Raw genomic sequence first — 21,765 nt, forward strand, 5'->3', positions numbered from 1 at the left:
AGACCTTTATTTTCTCACAGTACATTTTTTTTTTTTTTTTTTTTTTTTTTTTGAGACAGAGTCTTGCTCTGTCACCCAGGCTGGAGTGCAGTGGTGTGATCTCGGCTCACTGCAACCTCCACCTCCCGGGTTCAAGCAATTCTCTGCCTAAGCCTCCAGTATAGCTGGGATTACAAGCGCCCACCACCACGCCTGGCTAATTTTTGTATTTTTAGTAGAGACAGGGTTTCACCATGTTGGCCAGGCCGGTCTTGAACTCCTGACCTCATGATCCACCCAGCTTGGCCTCCCAAAGTGCTAGGATTACAGGCGTGAGCCACCGCGGCTGGCTATTTTCTCACAGCTCTGTAGGCTGGGTTCCACGATCAAGGTGTCAGGGAGTTTGGTGTCTCCTGGGGCCTCTCTGCTTGGCTGGCGGGTGGCTGTCTTCTTGCTGTGTCCTCATGTGGGCTTTTCTCCATGCGTATTCCTGATGTCTCTTTATCTTCTTATAAGGACACCAGTCCTATTGGATTAGAGGCCTACCCTTATGACCTGATTTAACCTTAATCACCTCTTTCAAGGCGGAATCCCCAAATACAATCGCTTTCTAAGGTTCTGGAGGGTTAGGGCTTTAGTATAGGAATCTGGGAGGGGGCACAATTCAGTTCATAGCACACAGGAACTGAGAGATAATACAAATTTGCCATTTGTATGTTAATTTTTTTTTTTTAAGAGACAGGGTCTGGCTATGTTGCCCAGGCTAGCCTCGAAACCCTGGGCTCAAGTGATCCTCCCACCTCAGCTTCCCAAATAGCTGGCACTTCAGGCAGGCGCCACCATACCCAGCTGTAAATGTTTGTTGTTTTAAGCACTGAGACTGGGGTAGTTTGGTACACAGCAATCAATAACCAAAACAAGCACCTAGGCAAGACTCTGAGAGGCTGTGAAATCGTCTCATCCTCTATGGCTGGGGCATGAGAAGGCTATGGCTTCCCTGGGCCATAGAAGCAGCCAGTAGTAAGGATTTCTTTGAAAAGAGATGTGAGTCTGCTGAGCCAGGCTACTCCTGCCCCACCTCACCCATCCCACACCCCACTGGGCTGGAAGGAGTGCTTCCACATCACCTCAACTAGCACGGGAAGCATTGAGAGAACACATAGAGCATCTGAAGTGTGTTCCCTGAGGTTTGGAGGAACAGGGCTGGTACCCGTCTCCCCAGGAAACTCTAAAAGGGAGAGGTTCTGCCTCGGGGTGACTCCATCAGGCAGCAGAGCCTGAGGAGAGTGAGAGGGCAAGGGGCAAGCCTGTTTCCCAGGATCCAGGTGGACACTGGCAGGAGGAGGCTGGATTTGGGGGCCCTTGAAAGGGACATGGGTGAAAGAGCTTTCTGGAGCTGTTTGACCCAGCGAAGAGGGACACTCAAGTTTTTCTCCCACCTCAACCTCCCAAGTAGCTGGGACTACAGGCACGTGCCACAACGCCCACTAACTGTTGTATTTTTTTTGTAGAGATGAGGTCTCGCTATGCTGCCCAGGTTGGTCTTGAACTTCTCGATTCAAACGATCCTCCAACCTCACCTCCCAAAGTGTTGGGATTACAGGCATGAGCCACCAGCCCCCAGTCAATATCACTATCTTTTTTATATTTATGTATTTTTTACAACTTTTTAAATAAAATATTATATAATATGTAAAAATATTTTTCTATCTTACCCCTTCAAGATGCAGGCGGGCTGCTGGCTGGCCTGGGCTTCCGGATGTCAGCCTTACTTGACCTTTGCCTTTTGGTGACTCTGTCTTCTTAGGGAGCAGCACGGCCTGGATGTTAACTATCACTGTCTTTCACAAGGTTCTATTTTATTCCATTGTATGCAGAGCTATGTAAGTTGAGTTGCTTGTGTGTGACTGTAAGGCTCTGGCTCTGGGAGTATGAGGCAGAGCTTTAGACCTGACTGTGCGTCACACTCCTGGGGGGCTTGTGGAAATGCAGATCCTCACTCAACAGGGGAGGGTAAACCTAACAGTCTCCATTTCTTTGCTGTTTTTATTTTGAGATAGAGTCTTGCTATGTCACCCAGACTGGTCTTGAACTCTAGGCTCAAGCCATCCTTCTGCCTCAGCCTCCCCAGTAGCTGGGACTACGGGTACACGCCGCCGCACCTGCCATCTCTATTCCCACAAGTGATGCAATGCTGCTGGTCCATGGCTCACACTTGACTTGTATGATTGTGAACAAGAAACTGGGGGCCAACGCCCGGCGATGGGAGGCTCTGAAGCACTCACCCAAATGGTTCTTGAAGAATCAGGGATGGTGCATCTGCCCCATGCCAAGTAAGGACTGTGGGGATTCAAGAAACGTCTTTCCTGCCCGTCAGCCACCTCCCTTCCACCTGCACAACCCCAAGCCAGCAGCTAGTGGATGGGAGAGGGGAGCAAAGGGAGAGAGAGAGGTAGCCACATTTCCTCTTTCACTGTGTACGAGGCCGGTCCAAGCTGAGGAGGGAAGAGCTTTCAAATTGAACCAGGATTCGAGATTTCCTTGTCAGTCTGGACTGGACTTTTTTGTTTGTTTGTTTGTTTGTTTGTTTTTACCCAAAATAAGCTGAAAAGCTGTAGAATCTTCCCTAGACCTCATACGGACAAGGCTCGGTGCGGTGGCTCACACCCGTAATCCCAGCACTTTGGGAGGCTGAGGTGAGTGGATCACCTGAGGTCAGGAGTTTGAGACCAGTCTGGCCAACATGGTAAAACCCTGTCTCTACTAAAAATACAAAATTAGCCGGGCATGGTGGTGTCACTTAGAACCTGGGAGGCAGGGCCAGGCACAGTGGCTCACGCCTGTAATCCCAGCACTTTGGGAGGCCAAGGCGGGCAGATCACGAAGTCAGGAGATCAAGACCAACCTGGCTAACACGGTGAAACCCCATCTCTACTAAAAATACAAAAAATTAGCCGGGCGTGGTGGTGGGCGCCTGTAGTCCCAGCTACTCAGGAGGCTGAGGCAGGAGAATGGCGTGAATCCAGGAGGCGGAGCTTGCAGTAAGCTGAGATTGCGCCACTGCACTCCAGCCTGGGTGACACAGCAAGACTCCGTCTCAAAAAAAAAAAAGAACACCGGAGGTGGAGGTTGCAGTGAGCCAAGATTGTGCCACTACACTCCAGCATGGGCGACAGAGCAAGACAATGTCTCAAAAAAAAAAAAAAAGAAAGAAAGAAAGAAAGACCTCACTCAGCCAGAGAGGAAGCAGCCCACACCATGGGTGAAAAGGCAGTGGGGAGGAAGAAAAAGCTGGCTTCCTGCAAGCCCCTGCATTCCACTGGCTTCACATGAAGGGGCCCCTGATGCCCTCAGCCTTGCCAAGGCCTCTGTTCTGTCTCCTCTGCTTCTCCCAGAGCTACAGGCCCTAAGACTGCCCTCCCTCTCCTGTCTCATCATTTTCGCTCTCTCTCTCTGTTAGATCATTCCCAGCAGCATGAAAACCTGATGCTTCCTTCCTTTACCAAGCAAAACCAAAACAAGACAAATCCTTCCTCAACCCCTTGCTGCATTCAGCCACAGTTCTCAGTAAAACTCCACAGGAAGTCCCCACATGCTCCAGTTCTTTGCTTCTCATTCACTTAAAAATACATATATATTTAAAATTGGGAAATATGTTTATAAAGGGGGCTAAAAAAAGATTTTCTTGCTCCTTGGATGAATAACAAACATCTCTGAGGCTTCCTTTTCTTAACTATAGCAAAGGATGTGGCCTTGCTGTGTTTTGAGAGCATGAAATAAAATAATTCTGTCAACCTCCACAGACAAAAGTAGGCATGTACTCAGTCATACCTACGATGATATACCATATCCTGGTAAGTCCCTGGATCACCTTCTCCTCCCTCCCTGCTCCCACCGTGTCTCAGCTCCTTGTAGGCTTCAATCTCTGGGACTGGGCCTGAGCTAAGAATTGCAAAGTAAAAATGTTATTGAGCAAATGGGCTTGCTGCCCGATGCTCATGGTAGCCAGTACTGTGGCCACGGCTTTTAAGAAAAGAAAGGCTTTATCATGTAGCCAGGCAGCAAAGAGATAGGCTCAAGTCTGTCTCCTTGATTTGGGGTCTGGGGCAAGTTTTAAGGGGTCAAAGGGCAAAGGAAAAGATTCGGGAATGATGGATTGGCAGGGTCTGACTGGAGGGCTTCAGATTGGCCCATTTACGGTAAGGTATGTTGGGGTGGATTATAGTCCTGGATCTTCCTTCCAACGGACCCCTTGCTTCTGAAAGAGTTCCTGTGGTCAAGTTCCACTCATGTCCCAGTCTTCTTGGTTCCACAGGCAGGAGTCATGGGTTCCAGGTGTCATTAGAGGTCAAAGCTTTTTCTTTTGTGCATGCCTGGGCTGCATGACTTGCAATCTTGGCTCTGTTACGCCTACAAGGTAACTTGACATTCTGTTATCAACAGAGTAGGCCCAATTTGGGCTGGTCCTGCAGTTACAAAATCAGCAGTCAAAAGGGCAGTAATGATCCCATAGACCATGAATTCTATCCACCAGCCCGCAGTGCATTCACAGGGCTCTGGTGATTTCTAGATCTTTCTCCCTGTTTCCATATGGTCACACCCTCTTCCTTCAGACTCTGCAGGTTCTGAGGGCCTTTGATGTGCCAGCCAGGTGCTATGGGGTTTTAGAGACTTACCCAACACCTTCCTGCCCTCAGGAGTTCACCAGAGGGAAGAGCAACGCAATCCGGACTTCACCCGGGAATAGTTGTGTGGCTTTGGCTGAGATGTTTCTCCTCCCTGAGTGCCCATTTCTTCATCTACAAAATAGGGAGAATAATAAATACCTTGCAGGACTGTTGTGAAAATGTCACGGTGAAACCTAGCTACTGGGATTCACACAACACAGAAATTGTTTTGTTTTGCCTGTTGATTAAAAATGGATCAACGTCATAAAAAGAAATGGAATTTACTTCTCTCTAAAGACACGTAAACACGTTGGAGATGAAAAATAATGTATAGGAACACATAGTAACAGCAGAGAGGCTGGCAGGAAAGCAGTTGGGGGATGCTTCAGTTCTGTTGATAAGTAAACCCCAACTTGCCATGTGAAAGCTGAAAGGTTACGTCAACATTTCAGCTTTGGTGCCACCGCTAGGGAGCGTCGGTTTGCATGACTCTAGCTTGACTGCAAAGTGATTCCGCTTTCCCTGCGGAAGGGCAGAGACAACATAGATAATTGTCAAGAACTAAGCTCAGGCAGGAATTGCGTTTTCATTTTCATTTCATTTCTAAATTTAGTTCTTAATCCATGTGACAAATATAATAAAAGAGACTGCTGAGTGCCAAGGGAGCAAGAGAAACCTGCATTTTGGTCTTTCCTTTGTAAAATACCTCCTCGAGAACAAACAGTATTACATCACAATGTTAATTAGATTGCCGGGGCTCTGGAGAGCACATTATTAGAGGAATTTATTAATATAAATCTCACGTTAATAAAGGGACACTGAATATCTTGCTTTGAGAGGTTTCTTGTTTGATTTCCTGGGGGATTTCTTTTGATTCATATCTATCTGGAAATGCATGTAAAACATGAAAATATAGTTTGTGTTAATTTCTCTCTGAAATGTTTTCTGTTTTGTTTTTGCTTCTGCGGGGATGGGGTGCAGCAAGCGCCCTCGGAGCTGTACTTCTCACACACTTTATTCAGGATTAGAAGGAGGGTGTTCGCTACCCTCTAGTGGCTGTCTCTGGTCTCCTTGCCAGGTAGAAACTGCTGGGCCATCACCCCACAGAACAGGCATCCACCCACCTCCAGGGTCAGCAGAAGAGGCGAGAAGTCTCCAGGCCAGGCAGGAGAGGGAGACAGGAAAATTACTTCCCATGGGGCAGTTCCTTCTGCTCCCCAACCCCACTCCCAGGCAGGAGAACAGGCAGGTTACCAGCAGCTGCAGGAGACCCCCTGACTCCAGGCAGCACCCAAGAGGCCCCAGCGGGGATGGTAGGAGGGCTGGCCCCTCAAGGGAAGCTAACGTGGAAGCCACTCTTGCCTTGTGCCTGGGTACTGAGAGAGGAAGGAAGGAGGCCTGTGGCCCAAGGGTGCCCCTCGCCTTGCTGTACCAACATGGGCATGCCATGAGGGCTGAATGTCCTCGGTGGTCTCATGTCCCATGTTCACTGTGCCACCCAGATGGGTTGCTGACAAGCCCTCCATGTGTGAGTCTGTATCTGCTGCCTATCATGGTGGGATAGGAAGGGTTGGGGAAGACTCTAAGTAGATGGGGTGCTCCCTCTTGTGGGAGTGTCCCCAGGGACCCTGCATCCTGCCACAGACTGCCCCCCACCACCTCCACCCCCTTTCAGGGAAACGGCTATGGTTATCTGTGACTATACTTGTTATGATTTTCTTTTTAAGAGAGAGGTGTTTATTCCATGATCAGTACAGACCAAATGCATATGCACGGTAGGAAAGTCAAACCAGTCAGTGACTCCAGAGTTTGCCCAACACCGAGGCACCAGGCTCGTGATGTAGTGTGGGTTCTCATGGCATGTATAACCTCACCAACTTTGCATGATTTGAATGTAGAGAAGGGCAGTGCTGCCAGGCATGGTGGCACATGCCTGTAGTCCCAGCTACTTGGGATGGGAGGCAGAGATGGGAAGATCTCTTGAGATCAGGAGTTCGAGATCAGCCTGGGTGACATAGGGATATACTGTCTCTAAAAACTAAAAAAAAATTAAAAATTAAGGAAAAAAAAGAAAGAGAGAAAGTCAGTGTTGCCTCCCAACTCTTTAAGGAACACTTTTTGCCTTCGGAGAGGAAGACACTGAAGTGCAGAGCCCCCCAGTGAGCTCTGTCAGGACACCAAGGAAGCAGGCAGAGGAGAGCCCAGGCCTGGGGTTTGGAGGCTCTGGCTCAGCACTGTGAAATAGAATTTTCCGCCATGGTGGAAATGTCCTATATCTGCACATCCAACATCCAACACGGTAGTCATTTATGGCTACTGAGCACTTCTTGAGACTCTGGAGGTCCGTGGATGCCTGTCCTACATGGTTGTTGGCTAGTACAGCTAAGAAACTGAATTTTAAATTATATTTAGTTGCTATTAATTTGAATTTAAAAGGCCACACGTAACCAGTGGCTATGGTACTGGACAGTGCAGTTCTAGAGACAATGTGAGAGGGAGACCTTTGTAACCCTAGAGCTGTGTACGAGGGTAGTGTCAGAATGAGACCCATCAGCAACATTTTAAGAGTAAAATTGGTGATTAATGGTGCAAGTTTGCTAGTGAAGGTAGGCCTCAGATGAGGTGTACACATTCATTTATCCACTATCCAACAAATCTCTTCCCCCCTACCTTGGCACAATGTTCAATTAGGATTTATTGGGTCACGTGGTTGGCCTCCCAGCTAGACAGATGCTGAGGGCTGAGACCCTGCCCCATTCATCTTGGTATCCTTAGCACCACACACTGTTACCTGATGTGTTGTAAAATCTCAAAAGTTGTTGAATGCAGTCATTCATTGAATGAATGGAGCTGGGCCAGGCCTTTGGGGAGATGCACAGATCAATTAGACATAGATCATGCCCCCAACGACCTATGGTTTGATCATAATACTTAAAATACTAGACAAGAAGACTTGAGTGAAGGCACTGCATTGCGCTGGACACATAGTAGGGCCAAAATAAATGTTAATTCCTTTCCTCCCTTCCTCTCTTACACTCCCTCTAGGACTCACCCTCCAAAAATTTCTATAAAAGGGATAAAATGCTCAAGGGTTTAGAGGAGGCTAAGGTTAATTTTGTCTGGAGAACCAATGAGGGCTTCCTGGAGGAGGTAGCATTGGATCTAGCTCATCCAGATCTCTGAGCAGCATGAACAAAGACATAGACGGATGGGGATAAGTTCAATTTAGTTTGAGGAAGGGTATATGAAGAGAAGAAGTGGAAACCAGGGTGGGAAAATCCTTTGATTCTTAGGCTACTGAAGGCTCTTGAGCATGGTATTATAAATCTGGATTTTATTACCAGAGAGACAGACATCCCTGTGCTCTCTGCAGACTCAGTTATCTAACTACTGGCTATGTGATGACCCAAGCACACGACTTCACTCCTCTGAGCCTCACTTTCTTCATCTGTAAAATGGGAATGATACTACTTATTCATTTAAAATACAAACAAGAATGCATAGTACCTATACACTGTTCTCATGGTTTTCCACGTGGTAAGCTTTTTTATATTATCACATACAAGGTTGACCTTGTATTTATTTTATGGTGTCATCCTAATTTAATTAACCACTCCTCTATTCATGGATATTCAAATTGCTTCTAATCATTGCGAAAAATTGTACACATATCTACAAAATAAATTCCTAAAGTGGCATTGCCAAACCAAAGGGTATACGAGATTTAGATTTTTTTTTTTTTTTTTTTGTAGGCAGAGTCTGACTCTATTGCCTGGGCTGTAATGCAGTGGAGCGGGAGCGATCATAGCTCACTACAGCCTCAACTTCCTGAGCTCCAGTGATCCTCCCACCTCAGCATCCCAAGTAGCTGGGTCTACAAGTGTGTGACACCACACCTGGCTAATTTTTTGTATTTTTAGTAGAGACAAGGTATTGCCATGTTGCCCAGGCTGGTCTTGAACTCCTGGGCCCAAGCGATCTGCCCACCTCAGCCTCCCGAAGTGCTGGGATTACAGGCATGAGCCACCTGCACCCGGCCTGAAATTTAGATTTTGACAGAATTGCCAAATTGCTTTCTAGAAAGAGTGAATCAATTTCCAGTCTCATCAACAATATATGAAAGGATCTGTTTTCTCTGCCTTCACTAAAAGTCTTACCAGATTTTTTGGTCTGTACCAATCTGAAAGATTTTAAATTGCTATCTAATTGTAGTTTTAATTTGCATTTATTTTATTCTGAGCGGGCTTGGGCATCTTTTCAATGTTTAAAAGCCATTTGTATTTTCTGCCCTGGGAACTGCCTATTTGCAGCCTTTGGCCATTTGAATTTGGTTATTAGCCTTTTTCTTATTGAATGATAGGAATTTCTTATTTATTAAAGAAATTAGCCCTTAGAATAAGGTTACAAATGTTTTTCCTAAATTGCCATTTATCTCTTACTCTGTCTATTTCTCTCCCAGATACTTTTAATCTATATGTATCAGATTGGCTATTCTTTTCCTTCGTGGTTTCTGGATTTCTAATCACGCTCAGGAAGGCCTTCCCTACTCCAAGAAAATAAGTGAAATCTTTGATCTATCTATATTTATTCCGGAGGGAGGAGACAGGGAATTCTGCTTTACTTTTTTTTCCACGTGGCAGTGGCCCTGACACCATTTCTCAGGATTCCTTTGAACGGTAAGTGCCATTCAAGAGCCAGTCTGGGGGCCCTGCTTAGCGGAAGAGCAGGTATTGATTAGATGCCTGATGTATTTGGAATGCCATTTTATTTAATCCTCACCACAGCTCTGTGAGCTCTTGATATCCTTGTTTTTCAAAAGAAGGAACTGAGGTTCAGAGAGATGGAGTAAGTGGCCCACAGTCGCACAGCCAGGAAGTGGCCGTGCTGGGATTTGAATGCAGATCAGTCTGATTGCAGTCCGTGCTCTTTCTGCGAGCCACAATCATGATTCAAAGGGAGAAGTGGGGCTTTACGGAAGTATTGAAGGGGTGGCTTTTCAGACTTCTCATCCTCTTCATTCCTTCCCTCCAAAGCCCTCCTGTACTGTGTTAGGAGAACTGTAAAGCACAATAACCCCTGTTTATTGGTTCCTGAGCCACTAGGGATAGTTATGAGCTGCCCAACTGACCAAAGCACCCTTGGACAGAAGAGAGATGTCTGTCCCAGAAAAGCTGCCTACTAATCAGGAACGCTGACAATGAGCTGTTACATAAACAAGGAATCAACTTTTACCGTGTTCGCTGAAAGGTTGTGGTTGATTTGTAACAGCAGCTAGCTAGCATTAACCTAAGTATGATCACAAGCTGCATAACAACATTTTGGTCAATGAGGGAACCACATAGATGATGGTGGTCCCATAAGATTATAGTACCATGTTTTATTGTGCCTTTTCTATGTTTAGACATGCTTAGATACACAAATACTCACCATTGTGTTACGTTTGCCTACAGTATTCAGTAGAGCAACATGCTGCACAGGCTTGTAGCCTAGGAGCAGTAGGCTCTGCCATCTAGCCTGGGTGTGTAGTAGGCCACACCACCTAGATTTGTGTAACTACACTCTGTGATGTTTGCAGAACAATGAAATTGCCTAATGACACATTTCTCTTAACCTGTCCCATTGTTAAGTGACGAATAACTGTACTACAATTGTTCCGCAAGAATGGATCACACAGAGGGAACCAGATTAAGGGTAGTTCAACTATCTCTGAGATCATTTCCTTTGTCCCTGGGTCCTAGAAGCAGTGAGTCCTCCTCCCATCTCGGTAGCCCCAGGCCCTTCGTCCCTTCCTCCCCCTTCCCTTCTTCCTCTCCTTTTTCCTAGCTCTAGTCTTAACCACTCTTTGAGAGCTGAGAAGCTCACGTGCCAAGCATGCATCTGAATATATTCTGTCTCATGCTCAGGCCAGAGGTTGGTAAAAAAAATCTCGATTCCTCCTTTGGGTAGACTAGAGGAAAGGATAAGGGTCCTAGAGCAGTAGTGAGGGGCAGAGGGGAGGGAAATTCACAGGAAATGCTCCGAAGTGGACCCTTCCACCTGCACAGTCCTGACTGTGCCTGCTGCAGGCTCTGTGGGCTCTACGTGACTAATTCCCCACCAGTCCCTCCAGGCCGGACACAGACCCAGCAGGGAGTCTGTCTTGGCTTAATTATGATATCCAGCTTTTGTTACTGTTTTTTCTATATCTTATCAGTGGGGAAAAGGGTACGGGCTTTAAGCATGTGTCCAAAGATAAGAGCCAGGCCTCACAGCAGTTCTCTTTCGCCCAACACATGTAAGTTACACTTTGAGAGGTCAAATTTAACAAGAGAAAGGTGAGGTTGCCTTGTAGATGGTGGGTGGCAGTAGCAGGGGCAATGGAGAAAGATGATGGGAAGGTTATCAGCAAGGGCAAGACCCCAGAGGCCATTGGGAGGAGGCTGTCTCAGTAGAAAATTTAAAAATGCCTCCATTTCCTAAAAGTAAGAACTAGGACTGAAATTAGTTAGACTGTTTGCTTTCTTTTTGTTTTTTAGAGATGGGGTCTTGCTACCTTGCCCAGGCTGGCCTGGAACTCCCAAGTAGCTGAGACAACGGGTGAGGGCTGCCACATCCGGCTTTTAAGACTGTTTGCTTTCTGATAATGGTGCCCCCGTCCTTCCAGATGACAGGAGCTATTATGTGCTGACCACTCATTGACCTTGCTGAGCAACAACTAGAAAGTGTTTTTGCCCCAAATTCTTTCTATTTTAAAACTGATTACAGCCAGGCATGGTGGCTCACGTCTTTGTAATCTCAGCACTTTGGGAGGCCGAGGCGGGTGCATCAGTTGAGCTCAGAGGTTTGAGACCAGCCTGGGCAACGTGGTGAAACCCTGTCTCTACCAAAAATACAAAAATTAGCACCCAGGCGTGGTGGCTCACGCCTGTAATCCCAGCACTTTGGGAGGCCGAGGTGGGCGGATCTCGAGGTCAGGAGATTGAGACCATCCTGGCTAACAGAGTGAAACCCCGTCTCTACTAACAATACAAAAATTAGCCAGGCGTAGTGGGGGGCTCCTGTAGTCCCAGCTACTCGGGAGGCTGAGGCAGGAGAATAGCGTGAACCCGGGAGGCGGAGCTTGCAGTGAGCCGAGATTGCGCCACTGCACTCCAGCCTGGGTGACAGAGCGAGACTCCGTCTCAAAAAAAAAAAAAAAAAAAATTAGCTGGGCATGGTGGCATATGCCTGTGGTCCCAGCTACTCAGGAGGCTGAGGTGGGAGGATCGCTTGAGTCCGCAGAAGTCGACGCTGCAGTGAGCTGTGATTACAACACTGCACTCCAGTCTGGGCGACAAAACAAGACCCTGTCTCAAAAAAATTTTTTTTTAAATAAATAAATAAACTGATCACTGTCACTCCCTAAGCACTGCCCATGATGCTGCAAGGATGAAAGTCCATTTGTACCTTCCCAGTTCTGGCTAACTGACTTCTTCTCTACAACTCAGCTTGGGTGTCATCTCTCCCAGGAAACCTTCTCAGCTTCCCAGGTCCGGTCTCAACTCCCATCTCTGTGCTCTTGGCTGTCTGCATGTACTTTTCACATACCCTCCCCCTCTGCTCCTCCAAGGCCCTCTGGTCAGGTAGTAAGCCTCTCAAAGGCAGAGATTGTTCCTTACCCAACTCTGTACCCTGCCTCATCTCAGTGCCTGGCAGAAAGCAAGTGCTCAGTGTGTTCAACTAAATTCAACCTTTTTAGCTAATGTGGAATACTTTTCAATAGATGGTGCTAGAAAAACAAATATTACATGATATGAATGGAATCTCAGGACTTTAATATTGTGTGGACCTTACCCGCCATAATGGGAAACTGAGGCCCTGGAGATGAAATGGCACACCCAGAGCACAGTGGTGTGTCAGAAGTCAGGCCAAGCTGTGAGCACCTTTGCTGGTGGAACAACGCTTGTTAGTGACAACACAAACCATCTGGACTTAGGTTTGTCGGTATATAAAACAGCTGGAAACATGCTTATCAGCCACTGTGGTCTTTGTCCCTCAAAGTCTAAAAAATTCATTGTCTCTGGATTTTCTGTCTTTTTCAGTTCTACTACTTATCTGTCTTTTTGAAATTTGCCTTTTATTAAATTTTGATTATAAAAGTATATATGTTTATTATAAAGATTCTGGAATATGCTGAAAAGGAAAAGAAAGAATTTTTTTTTTTTTTTTGAGACAGGGTCTCACTCTGTTGCCCAGGCTGGAGTACGATGGTGAGACCACTGCTTACTATAGTGATCTGGAGGTTGAGGAGCCGCAGCTGCCCACCTCAGCCTCCCAAGTAGCTAGGACTACAGGTGCAAGCCACCACACCCTCACTCATTTTTGTATTTTTTGTAGAAAGAGGGTCTTGTCATGTTGCCCAGGCTGGCCTTGAAGTCCTGGACTCAAGCAATCCACCTGCCTCGGCCTCCCAAACTGCTGGGACTACAGGCATGAGCCACTACGCCTGGCCTGAGAAAATTTGAAATACTTGAATTCCACCAACCAGAGGCAGCCTGTTATTTCTATAGCATATTGTCACAAATAAATATGGATAACTGACTGGAGCGGGAGAGGGAGGGGGGAGTTGCTCACGCCTGTAATCCCAGCACTTTGGGAGGCTGAGGTGGGTGGATTGCTTGAGTTCAGGAGTTTGAGACCAGCCTGGGCAACATGGTGAAACCCCATCTCTACAAAAATATAAAAATTAGCCTGGTGTTGTGGCTCGTGCCTGTAGTCCCAGCCACGTGGGAGGCTGAGGCTGGAGGATTGCTTGAGCCTGGGAGGCAGAGGTTGTGGTGAGCAGAGATCATGCTACTGTACTCCCGCCTGGGTGACAGAGGGAGATTCTGTCTCAAAAAGTAAAAATAAATAAAAATAATATATATAATATGGACAGGAGACAGGGAAACACTAGGCAGGAAAGGGTGGTTCCCCCAGCAAAGGCCCTACCCTCAAGCCTGAAGATCCAGCAGCCCTAAATGAGGACAGGCATTCCTGTGTTTGCACCCAAAAAGTTGTCTTTTGGCCCGCCACGCCCCTATCCTGTACCCACAAAAACCCTGAACCCCAGGCTCCAGAAGCAGACGAGCAAGCGAGGAGATGAGACAAGCAGATGGACAGTGGAACCATGCGGCACAGAGAAGAGGAGAAAAATCTGAATGCCAAGAGGAGTTTGGCTGGGGGCAGTTCAAGAGGGGTTCAGCTGTTGGACCGCCGGGCTCCAGAGGAAAATCATCTTCCCACTCCATCCCCCACTTCGGCTCCTCATCCATCCCACTGAGAGCCACCTCCACCCCTCAGTAAAACTCCCGCATTCACCCTTCAAGTCCGTGTGTGACCCGATTTTTCCAGGATGCTGGACAAGAGCTCGGGATACAGAAAGCTGTCACACCGGCCCTCTGCCCTTCCAGAAAGGCAGAGGTTCCACTGAGCTGTTTAACACTCAAGATATCCGAGGACGGCAAGGCTAAAAAGGCACACTATAACACACGCCCACTTGGGCTCCTGCATCTGTCTGTGTGCTCCCACTCCCGTAAGGGGTTTGAGCAGCTGTGGCAACTGAACAGGTGAGCAACACCCCTGTCCAATGCCCTGCAAGGGGCATCAGGGAGCTCTCCGGTTTCATATACATGTATTTTATATGTAAATATATAACATATATTACATATATTATATATAACATATGGCATATGTTATATATTATATCATATGTTATATATAATATATAATATATTATATATAATTTTATATATTATTATATAGTTTGCGTTATAATATAACTAATATAACCAAGATTGAGCTCTATGTTGAATTCATGTTTTTCTTCTTTCAGTAATTGTTGGATTGTGAGCATTTCTCCAAGTCCTTAAAAATAGAGTATTTTCTTTGTAGACTTTGTGCTGCGAAGCTTTTCAATGAGTGCACTTTTAATTAGTTAATTTATAAATAAAAAGAATCTAATAATAAAAATAAAAAGGAAAAATGCTACGTAATCTATTATTTGTAATAGCTACACATTAATCTACATAGATATACCGTATTTTACCTAACATCTAGGTGGTTTGCAATTTTTCACTACAATAAATGAAAAATATGTTTATTTCATCATCTCACTGTGATGAGACAATATTGTCAAATGAAATATCTGCTTGTATTTCTGATTATTGCCTTGGGAGTAACATATTGTTTATGTTCTCAACTTTGAGGAAACCATTTTTCAGAGAACTATTTTGAAATTCAGGATCAGCTCAAGAGATAATACTATTTTTCAGGTTATCTTAAAAGCACTGATTACTTTTCAATCAGAAAAAGGAAAGATTATTTTTAGTAAACAGAAAAGATATAACATAGTGAAATGATGGGAAAAGCCTGCAACATGAGACCTGGCCCTTAACATTTGAGAGACAAATTGATTTCTGTTTCTACCTAGAGATGTAAATTAGGTGTTGATTGCCATTAGGTAATGCTGAAGAAGACATGTTACTTTTTGAACTATTTTCTCCATTTGTATAAAAGTTAAATAGTTCGAGTTCAAAGGTAAAGTAATTAGAAAGAATATTCTGGTTCATAGAACATGGATGCCTCCTTGTTAGCATAGTAGTGAGGAAAAAAATAAATAAATAAAAAAGAACATGGATGCCATGGATACCAGTTACTAGATTTAAGTTAGTAGCCACAGAAAATGCCAAACTAAAATAAAAACTATTTCCAAATAAAATGATCTCAGGAAAGACTTTCATCTTAGTCCCCAAAATATGAATTTTAAACATCTGTAGCATCATAAAATATGTTATAAACAAAGTAAAAACTAAAATAAAATGCAGGTTTGACAGATTAAAAATGCAAGCAAGTAATAAAATAGCCCCCCAAATGTTTCTATTTTTAGGTTCTAAAAATATATGGAAATCATAGAGATACTGGCTTATGGTGATTATACTTTGATTTCACAGACTTTATATCTATTTTTATCATATGAACATAGCCAGAATGTCAAATCTTATGTTACTATGAAATGAACAACAGAAATAATTTTTTAAAAGGTAAACCTTCACCTTGAAGCAGCTTTCAACGTGGCATGTTTTCCAATTGCCCTTGCATCATTTTTTTTTAATCACTAGAGGAAACTGCTTAAAAACAGGATTAATGACGGACAAACAAGATTGCTATGGATGTGATTTTGAGGCTACAAAACAATTTTGAACTCGCACAGGACTAAACCACTGAGGCTGTCTTCAAAACAAAGACTCATGTTTCAGGAGAGAGTTCCCAGGGAGAAAAACTGTAACAAGGTGAGCCCTCCACACACATCTTTCACAGATTTCTGAAAATAAAATAATTGCCCACATTTATTGACCCGTTACTATGCACCAGGAACTGTGCGGGGCACTTTGCAAACATTATCCCAGTAAACCCGGGGCACAGCCCATGAAGTGATTACTGTTAGGATCCCCATTTGACAGCAGGAGAAGTGGATTCTCTGGGAGGTCCAGCTTCTTGGGCTCTGGTGTGGCTGGGATTCAGTCCAGATCTGTGTGATGACAAAGATCCATCTTTTCAATCCCACCCCCTCCCTGCTCATTAGGCAAGTTTTTGAGAGAAAATAGAAAACAGACTGGACATAAAAGCAGGAAGGAAGACAAAGCCCCCCAATACTGGATCTCTAAACTAAAATGCAAGGAAAATGCGGTGCTTCAGCAAAAGAATAATGTAGGTTCTCAGAGGACGCTCCATGGATATGTGGCTCAAGGGTGAGAGCTAAAAATACAGCTGAGCGAGACACTTGGGTCAGACACTTGAGACACAGGCCCTTCTCTCCCTACCCTTGGCCTCCCTTGGAGAGGGGGCTGCTCCCACTGGCCTTCAGTCCCAAGACCCCTTTGGTCCTGCTTCCAGGGTTGCCTCAGAGTCCAGACAGTTCTGCCTGCCCCTATCTTGGTGCCATGGACTCTCGAGGCACTCGTGCTGGCTGGAGTCAGGGTATGACAACTGCCCTGAGGGAGGTGTGGAAGAAGTCCCATTGCCCCCCGCCCCGCAATGGTCCCCTGAGTTCTTTGGTCTAGGTTTCCTAGTAATAAAACTGATGCTTTACTTTGCCATGTTGTAGGTTACTTGAGTACATTTACTCTTAAGGCCTGAAGGAGCTGGGCTGAGTGTGGGCTCTTAGATCTCTTTGGGCCCTAAAACCTATGCAATCGATTCAAAAAAAAAAAAAAAAAAGCTATGGCCGGGTGTGGTGGCTCACGCCTGTAATCCCAGCACTTTGGGAGGCTGAGATGAGTGGATCACGAGGTCAGGAGTTCAAGACCAGCCTGGCCAACAAGGTGAAACCCTGTCTCTATTAAAAATGCAAAAATTAGTCGGGCGTGGTGATGCATGCCTGTAATCCCAGCTACTCAGGAGGCTGAGGCAGGAGAATCACTTGAATCTGGGAGGTGGAGGTTGTAGTGAGCCGAGATCATGCCACTGTACTCCAGCCTAGGTAACAGAGCGAGACTCCATCTCGAAAAAAGGCGGGGGGAGTGCTAGAAAAAGGGGTAAGAGAGTAGTTACTCACGTACACACACTCACACACACATGCACGTTTGAAGCTCTGGCCTTGGACTATTTAAAACCTAAAATATTTATATTTAGAACCTAGACTATTAAAAACCAACAATCTTTGAAAATATCATTTCTGGCATAAAATTCAGCCCAGCTGAGTTGATAAAGGTGTCCAGGGATTGTAACAGATAAAATTTTGAATACCCTCGTGTTGTAGATGTGTCTACTTCAACTCGACTTCAGCCACCCAACACTAGCCCCTCTTGAATTCTCTTCATCACAGAATTGCAACATCATCAGTGTATTAGTCCAATTTCATGCAGCTACAAAGAAATACCCGAGACTGGGTAATTTATAGAGGAAAGAAGTTTAATTGACTCACAGTCCCACAGGGCTGGGGAGGCCTCATGAAACTTACAATTATGGTGGAAGGGGAAGAGGCATGGAGTGCCAGCAAGAGCAGGGAAAACTGCCTTATAAAACCATCAGATCTCATGAGAACTCATTCACTATGAGAACAGCATGGGGGAAACTGCCCCCATTATCCAGTCGCCTCCCACCTGGTCCCCCTCCCCACCACGTGGGGAATGTGGGGATTGCAATTCGAGATAAGGTTTGGGTGGGGGACCCAGAGCCAAATTATATCAATCTTTAAGGCTTCCTGAAATTCACCTCTCTGGTCATAATCCCATCTCCTCCTCTCAAATCTATTCTTCCACTTCATTCAAACTTGAGTTCTTGTATTCCTGTTTTCTAGCATTCTAGAGAACATGGGTCACTTGCCTACCGGGGATCCATTACTCCTTTGTTCCACACCAACTATTCCTTCCCCATACAGGTGCTGTGTGGCCTAAGTGGATAGAAGTGGGAGATTTGTGACTCAGGCCTGGCCAACATATCTGTTCAACAAATATTTATATGATGCTTACTCTGAGTGAGGCATTGTTCTAAGCACATTATAAATGTTAGCTTATGTAACCCTCATAATAAGTCTATTAGATAAGTACTATTTATCATCTGCATTTTAAAATGAGAAAACTGAGGCACAGAGAGGTTACATGATTTGCCCAGGGTGCCCAGTTAGTAAGCTTTGCTTTCTCTGAAGTGGGGTGATTGGTTCAGGAATGAATATGTGACCTACAAGCCAACAAGACCCAATTACTGGGGCTTCTTGGCAAGAGACTTTTGGTTTTTTCCCCTGGACAAGAAGCTGGGGTGGCTGTGAAAAGCAGTGCAGCCACCTGGTGATAACAGGGAGAAAGCTTCTTTGAGGATGGAGCCATGGTAGAACTGAGAGAAAGGAAAAGAAGGAAGAGACCGAAACAGTCCCAATGACAAAATGGGAGTTCCTGAGCAGACTGCCTGTAGCCAGCCTACTTCTGGCCACTTCAGTTTGGTGAGTCAGTGAATTCTCTTTCTCCTTAAAGCGGTTTGGGTTGAGTTATCTTTCACTGGAAATCAAAAGATTCCTCACGGGTACAGTTCAGTTCACCAATCTCTCAATTCAGCATACATATCTTTTACTATTATAAGGTCAGTTGATGAAAAATTGAGATGCTTTGATGAACATAAACACTTAAATATTTAAATGTTTCGTTTTGGTAGCATAGTATTACACAGAAAAATCATAATTCACACAGATAAGCATCAGTATACACATAATTTCATAAGCACAAGCGCAAATGAGCCTGGTTTGTTTTTCTCAAAAGGCCAATGCAAAACTGTAAATGTCCAAATCAGTGACACACTTACAAAAAGTATGCACAAAGATGGCAGAAACTGTATTTTTACCTCCATTCTGGTGTAAACTCCTTTGCCTGATTTAAGTGCCTCTTGATCTGCTGAAATACTGGCCAAATCAGAGTCTCTTGATAATCTTCGTTTATGTGGATGCTTATGCTGCATTCAGCACTGTTTGCCTTCTGGTTTCCTTGCTGTCTTGCTTCGGATTCTCTGATAGTTCACTTCTTTGGTTTTTCTCTTTTCCTTTTGTGTTTCCATTTTTCCCACTTGTATCTCCCGAGTGCTGGCATCCCCCAGGATTTTATTCCCAATCGAAATTTTCAGTATTAGTATAAGTAGTACTTAGGATACAGGCTTAGCTGCTATGACAAAAAGACAACCCCTCCCCAAATTAATCAACAACAGTGCTCCAACGAGAAAGAAGTTTATTTTTCCTCCACTTGCTAGTCTGGAGCTACGCAGGCAGTCCAGGGCGGTGGCCCGGTTCGTCCTGTCCTGCTCTACCACCATTCCTAGGTGGTATCCTCATTTTCATGCTGAGGACTGCCGTACCAGCACCGTGTCAATGTTACAAACTGTCGCAGGGGGAAAAAGAATGGGGAGAAAGAAGGCAGCCTCCTTTTCAAAGGACATGACCTAGAAGTTGCATGTCATCACTTCCACTCACATCCCATTGGCCAGAACTTGGTCACATGACCACACAAAGGTGCAAGGGAAGCTCAAGTCGGGTGTCCATGTGCCTATTTCAAACTAGGGAGACTTATCACTAACATGAAGGTGGGAGAACGGGTCCTGGGGGCCACAAACAGTCTTCTCCCGGCCTTCCTCTCTTCTTCCTCCATGCGGTGGTCTTTGTCCATCTTGCCTTATCTCGTGGCTTTAGCTCTGCCCTACACACAGTGACTCCCAAGTATCTAGTCTAACTGCGTCCTGGACTTCACTCGCAGATCAGCATGCACACTTCCCCCCACTTCCCTCTGCCTTCCCTGTCCTTTAGAGGGATACCAGCAACTTCCTCGTCATGCAGTCCCCAAATGTTGCGTCTTCAGCGCCCACTCCCTGCCCTCTGTTCTCCAACATGGAATGAATGACCATCTAAGCCCTCCTGCACATTTCCTCCCGCTCATTCTTCCCAACACTTGAGTTGCTGTGAAAGCCTCCGTCCTGGTCTCTACAGCCAGCTTTCTTCTTCTAGTACATCCTTACTCACAGCTCTCCAAAAGACATTTAAAAATTATAACTCGGTTCACATTACTCCCTGTTCAAAAACCTTTGACTGGGTTTGCTATGGTGGAAGATCTGAACTCCTTGCCGTGCAGGTACAGTTTACCCTCCCTGCATTTTCTCCTGTACTCTTGTAAACTCTGGGTACAGGAACATCTCCCCATCGCCCAGTATGCCCGGTTGCTCTTATTTCTGGCTCAGGTTTTTTCAGCTGTTCTCTCCTCTCACCCCCCATGTGCCTGGCAAATCCTGCCCATCCTCCAAGGTCCCCCTCTGGTGCCACCTCTTCCCGTCTCTCAGCCACTGCCCCAGCAGCCCCGCCCTGCCGTCCCTGCCACAGACACCCAGGCTTCTCTGCTTTCGCAGCCTTTTGCTTGGAAACTCTTTTAGTCCTGACCCAGTCTGCCTAGCTGTGCCCAGATGCCCCCTCCTGGAGGGCCCGGCCTGAGCCTCCTCCCGACGCGTTCACTCCCTGCCCCACCCTGAAGGGGCTGGCGCTGTCTCTCCGTCCTAGAAGGGGCTCAATGCCTCTCGGTGTTGCCGCAAATCTAACCCTAGGATGCCTTTCTTATTAAAGCGGGAAACTTCTGCAGGGGCCACGGGACAGCGTGGAGGGCTCTGCGCGCAGGGCAGAGACTGCAGTTCACTGCCCTGCGGTTTTGCACTTCGCCCCGGCCCTGCTCTTGGCTGCGCTCCGATGTCAGCGTGACCCGGAGTCAGCTGCCGCGCCCTCCCACACCGGCTCCTGCCGGCACCCCCGTCTGCTTTCCGGAGCTGTTCAGACTGCAGGGTAAATGCTGTCTGGAACCCGATCCAGGGTTTAAAAATAATCCAAAGGTCTGACCCACTGAGATCCTTCTCTAGATCTTCCAGTTGGGAAGCTCTTCCAGGCAGCACATGTGCATGATTTCAAAGAACCCAGGATGCAGACCCCCGCCCCAACACAGGCCACCCCAGCTGTGTCCTGTGAGCTGCCTGGGGCCGTTCCTCTTTCAGTAGAGCCACCCTTGGCCCAAGGTTGGGGAAGAGCCCTGGCTTTCTCCCTCCCTGTGAGGCTGCCGGTGCGGTAGGTCCCGCCCCTCCCTCCTCATCCCAGGCTGAGAACTTTTGAGGTTACAGCCAGATGCTGCTAACTGGGCAGAGACATCAGTTCCTTCAAGCTCGCTTGGCTGATCGCCCCCTCTCACCCTACTCCCCTAGCCGGCCAGCCTGCCCCAGGCCCTCAGCCAGCAGCCACCACAGGGTGAGCTGAGGCAACCACTTCTGTCACTATCTGCTTCCCAAGCCCTGTTTCGCCAAAAGTGAAGGTCAGGTGGAAGGTTCCAGCTCATGTTTTACTTTGGGAGGCTGCCGTTGGAAGTAGTGCCATATGGGGACTGGGCTTTTACTTCCTTCCCAGGGCAAGAGCCTCATCTTTAGCAAAAGAGAATCTTCAAGGCTCTGCCATTTGGAACATGCTTCCAGGCAGCAGACGACACCTGCCGCTGTGACTAAGGCCAGAGCGAGCCAAGTGCCCCGGGACTCTGGGGTGGAGGGCGGGAGGTGGAAGAACCATAGAAGTAAAAAGCAGAAACCCATTTAAAACTTGGTCATAAAAACTCATGACTCCTTT

Source organism: Gorilla gorilla, chromosome 7 (assembly GCF_029281585.2).
Source record: "Gorilla gorilla gorilla isolate KB3781 chromosome 7, NHGRI_mGorGor1-v2.1_pri, whole genome shotgun sequence".
Taxonomy (NCBI): Eukaryota; Metazoa; Chordata; class Mammalia; order Primates; family Hominidae; genus Gorilla; species Gorilla gorilla.